Source organism: Pteropus alecto, unplaced genomic scaffold (assembly GCF_000325575.1).
Source record: "Pteropus alecto unplaced genomic scaffold, ASM32557v1 scaffold338, whole genome shotgun sequence".
Lineage (NCBI taxonomy): Eukaryota > Metazoa > Chordata > Mammalia > Chiroptera > Pteropodidae > Pteropus > Pteropus alecto.
In genome coordinates, this window is record NW_006441995.1 from 2,439,035 (window position 1) to 2,444,406 (window position 5,372).

The 5,372-nt window shown below is 32.9% G+C and overlaps 1 pseudogene; it reads left to right on the top strand.

The window, feature by feature from the left end:
- Positions 1-4,106: 4,106 nt before the first annotated feature.
- On the top strand, positions 4,107-4,225 carry LOC112486113 (annotated as a pseudogene).
- The last annotated feature ends 1,147 nt before the right edge of the window (positions 4,226-5,372 follow it).

The following is a 5,372-nucleotide window of genomic DNA, read 5'->3' on the forward strand; positions in this document are numbered from 1 at the left end:
GGTTATTACTTCTGTATTTTGACTTTTTGATATTTACTTCTAAGAAGCTGGATTATAAATGTCACTCAGATAAGACATGGAATAGAGCCCAAAGATGTCCCCATGTATTTTAGTTGTCGTATAAATATATTTTAATACTATAATATAATAATATAAATGTTATAACATATTTACATATATGTCTATTAATTTAAAATATAAAATATTAAATATACACGTAATTTTGCAAAGCTCAGACAGCTTATCAAAGGCAAAATAGTGAAATTTTTAGAGAGGCAGAATTTGGCTCAGTATCTGCTTTCAAACCATCAGGATGATCCACTCACAGAAAAGGCCGCTTCAGGGAGCAATATATTTTTTATTCCTAGAGGTATTCAAGTGGAGACTGGGCCTCTTGTTGAAGATGCTGTCAAGCATTGCAGATGTATAGAAAAAAGAATCTAAAGGCCCATTCACCTTTGAGATGCTATGGAATAAAAAATATGATTTGAGGGAAACTGAGTTTTAACTTCATGCTCTTTTTCAACCAAAAGTAAGTATTCTGAGTAGGAGAGGTAAACATGGTTAAAATCAATTGAAAGCCAAATGTTGAGATTTGAACAATCAGTTTATATAGCATGGTATTTGTTGTCCAAATGTTTATCTTAGAAGGCATGAATAGCACTTAGTCAAGCCTGTATCACTTAACTAGTAGTCTCTTCTTACTAACTGATTTTTAGGTTTTTCTCTAAGCACAGATAGCCATATCCTTCTGTTGTGAGTTGAACTGTGTCTTCTCAAAAATATATGTTGACGTCCTAACACCCAATACCTCAGAATGTAAACTTATTAGAAAATAGAGTTGTTGCAGATGTAATTAGTTAAGATGAAGTCACACTGGAGTAGTATGAGCTCCTTCTTCAATACAATTATTGTTCTTTTAAAAAGGACACTTGGTGACATAGACACCTGGGGAGAATGTCATGTGAAGACAAAGGCAGATGTGAGAGTGTTGCATCTACAAGCCAAGGAATATTGGGATGGCCAGCCTTCACCAGGAGCCAGGAAAAAGGCATGGAACAGATTCTCCATCAAAGCCCTCAGAAGGAACCAACTCAGCCAACAACTTGACTTTCGACTTCTGGCCTCCAGAACCGTGAGAGAATAAATTTCTGTTGTTTTAAGCCACTCAGTTTGTGGTATTTTGTTACCGTAGGTCTTGGAAACCTAATACATTTTCTTTGCGGCCAATTACCCTAAAGAGCCATCTATGTATTTATATTCTTCCAGAAATTTTCTATACGTATACAACATGTATATCTTTTTTCTCCCCAGTGTATATTAGAAATATATCATAAAACTCTCTGCATTTGGTTTTATTGTTTATCTTTTTAATGAACATCATTGAAGGTTTTCTTTATCAACACAAGGAGAGCTACTTTTGAATGGTTGAATAGTAAACTATTCCATGAATTTAATAATATATTTAACCTGACCTGTACTGATGATCATTCCAATTCTTTAAATATAAACAGTGCTGTAGCGGACATTCTTGGATAAATGCCTTTGTGAACCCATTCAAATATGTGTACATGATAAATTCCTGGAAGTGGAAATATCAAGTCCAAGGATATATGCATTTTAAAACATGATAGTTTCTGGCAAAATGCCTTCCAAAAAAGTAGTCCTAGTTTACATTCTTCTCTATATGAGAGTGCCTGTAGCTCAGCACTCTCACTGACACTGCATGGGACCATAATTTTAGTTTTGTTTTTTTTTTTCATGTCTTCAGCTATGAGTGAGGTTAAGTATTTTTCATATTTTTTGGTTGTTTGTACTTCATTTCCTTAAAAATAGCCAATTTTTCTAATAGATTGTTTTCATTTATGTATAGGAGCTATTTTTCAAAAATTTATTTCTTTGCTCTAATGAACTGGCATGAGGGGGATAGTGCAGTTGGCAATGATTAAATGTGAATATTTTTGTCCAAACAATGGCTTTTGTATGTAGGAAGGACTATTTAGAGGTTTACTTTTGCTTAACAATTTAGCATTCAATTTATTAGAGTTAAAAGTCAAAAATCTTTCTTCTTACTTAAGCTTTTAAATTTAGTTTACAGATTTTATATACGATTTGTAAATCTAGATAATTTTAGTGAGCATTTTTAGTGGGATTTGGAATGTATGTAATTATATTTACATACTTAGTTAACTAAATTTCTCCATATATTTTTAAAATAATTTTGTAAATTTAATCTGCTCGACTTCCTTAAGTATATTAATTGTCTATCTGAAAACCTTTCCCAAGTGCTTCATATTTTTTAAGTTTTAAGAAAATATGCATATAAACATAGTGAAGGTTAATCCTCTTTCATATTACAAAGGTTTTTTTTTATAAGCATTGTATGCAAGTTTAAATCACTTCTACAACAAATATTTCATTACACATTTTAAATTGGAATTACCCATCTTACCTCTCATTTTAATATGCAAGTTCCCTTAAACATTACTAATATTTTACAATTATCAAACGTGGATATATCATTTAACCAAAAACATTAATAAGATTATTTTCTTTGAAAGCTTTCTAGACAGAATTCTAAAGTTTTCTGGGGTTGCAGGATGCTTAGCTACTAAAGGAAGTATGCCACCTAACATCATTTTTGAAATTGTCTTCTCAGCTTGCTTGAGGTTGCATAACAACCAGAAATTTAGGTCATGACAGTCACTGAATTCTGATGGAACATACTGAGTCCTATTTCAGAGATATCACCGGGACTTCATAATTTGAAGCCTGGTATTTTAGTCTTCTTATCTTGTGAGCAGAGGTCCATAGTCTGTGGAAAGGATCCTTTATCTCCCATTGAATTGATTACCTGACTTTTGTTATTTATTATATTTTTTAATTGGTTTAGACTTTTTTTTTTAGAGTTTAAAGACAAATTGTTTTTCCTATCTAACTCCACTAGTTGTGAAACTTGATGGGAACTTGCACTCTTTAATATTTCTAAACATAACTCTTTTAGATATTAAAATAATATCAACTGAAGTTGATATTATTTTGAAGTTGTCGCAATTTCAAAAGACATTCTACTGACAAGAACTATGGCTGGCATTGGTTGCCGTTCATATGTATCTCAACTACCTTTGGCTCATCACCTGTGATTTGATTAAAAGACCTTATACTTCTTGATAATATGATCACCAAATAAATGTCATTACATATCATATACACATATTCACATGTAATCACAAAAGCATTCATTCAAAAATGTGCATGGCAGCATTGTTTGTTTTAAAAGGGTTAGAATCGTTCTAAAGGCCCCTTAATAGAGGACAGGTTATATCACCTATTAAAAGGCACTTAGGATTATGCTTCACATTTCAATGGATTTGCAGATGACCTATGTTTTGGCTCTAAAGCTTTAGTTTCTTACAAGCTCAGCATTGAACCCTCCTGACTCCTGACTGTGTGATCCTTGGCTTGTAGGGGAACAGTCTGAACTGCTGAGGCAGTAGTACAGAAGGTAGGGAATGTATTTGCATGGAAACAGTTGTCCTAATAATTCATTGTACCACTGCCAGCATATTCATCTGATTTACTTTTCCGGAGTGTGATATTTGTGATTTAAAACAAACAAACAAACACAGTATTTGGAAAAGAGTAGATTTAAACATCTTTTTTTCCCACAGTAATGTTCTAGGACTATAGTCACTTGAGTCTGTTTTCCTGTATATTTCCTTTAAAAAAAGAGACTACTGAGGCACTAAGCATAGTTTTTGCTTTCAGATATTTATGATCAAAAGGAGAAATATTTACCTAGAGTCTAAATAATGTGCTCCAGGTACCACAAGTGGTGGTAGAACTCAAAAACCCAAGAATCTTGGAATCTAAGTAAAAATAGTCCATCGATTGTTATGCCATTCTCAGACTAAGGATGAAGATAAATGCCAAATTTTTCTGAACTACGGGTTAGAATTCCACCTATACTTACTTTCATTAAGTAATTTCAAAGAGAGATGTTCGAATGAAAATCTAGAACCTGTAGCAAAAAGATAAAAAGGAATCAACATACTTTTTTTCTTTTTTTCTTCTCTCTCTCATATTTTTTTAAAAAGTAATTTGTAGTCTATGGCCATGCTACCCTAAATAAGCCCGATCCTGTCTGATCTTGGAAGCTAAGCAGGGTCGGGCCTGGTTAGTACTTGGATGGGAGACCACCTAGGAAGACCAGGTGCTGTAGGTGGAAAAAATTTTTTTAAAAAGGGGGTTGTAAGCTGACAAAGTCCTTGCAATCTGTGAGGTCAACCAAGAGTTGCCTTGCCTAGAAAAATAAATAAATAAATAAATAAGTTTAAATAAATAAATAAATAAATAAAAATTAATTTGTGAACTTGGTATGGATGAGGTACTATTCTGGGAGTTAACTAATAAGAACAACATGAATTGGTAGCATGGGCTAGGGCTGGCCTGCAAGGGCAGCACATTTCCCAAGGTTTTAAAAGTACACAGAGTACAGCTGAGATTCTTGGGTACAAGGGAGTAAATAAAGCCTGAAAATTTATGCCAATTTTTGCATTAAAGTGAATATCTTTCATCTGAACAGAAGATCCACAATTTAAAGAATATTCTCAAAAGTCCATGGAACTAGAAACAGGCATCAGTAATTATTTCCTCCTGGACACTATGACTAAAAGTCTCTGCTTGGTAAAGAGTGTCAGCAAGAGATGATCCTTAAAGATGTAGATTGCTAAGTCCTCCAATATTTACTCCATGACCCAGTCAATGCTTTATTCTTTTCCTATAGGTACGATAACTCTCTAATAAAAAATTAGAATTTCGACAAATGTAATTATAAATTATTGTTTTTGCAAACTATAAACATACTGATCTAACATAATACCAGGCACGAAAATAGCTGCATTGAAAATTAAACAACTAAATAAAACAAATTTATTTTAAAAAAATTAAACAAATTAAACAAATAAATATTAAAATTATTTAAAAAGTTTTTTCATCATGCTACACTTAACCTTTCTTGTCACAAACAGGAATCTCTTATTTCTTCTTACCTGGTGTGTATCTGGCTGCACTGTAAGGGGTATAAACATTTTCTTGCTTTTATCTGAATCTTTTTGAGACTTCCTGATTACTACTCTTGCTATTTCTCAGTTCTCAAAAAAATACATTTCTGCTTCAGAAATAGATATTCTTATGGTCTTCGGGAAGGCTTATATTTTTCTCTTCTTCACACTTAGAACTGCCCCCCCCCTTTTTTTTCTTTTTTCTTATCAAGATCAGAAAAGTAAGGGGCAAGAAGTCCCACGCTCTGTATTACTAAAACTATTCCCAAGCCCTGAGATGCTCTCTTTTTAATTAGGAGAAAGTAAGCA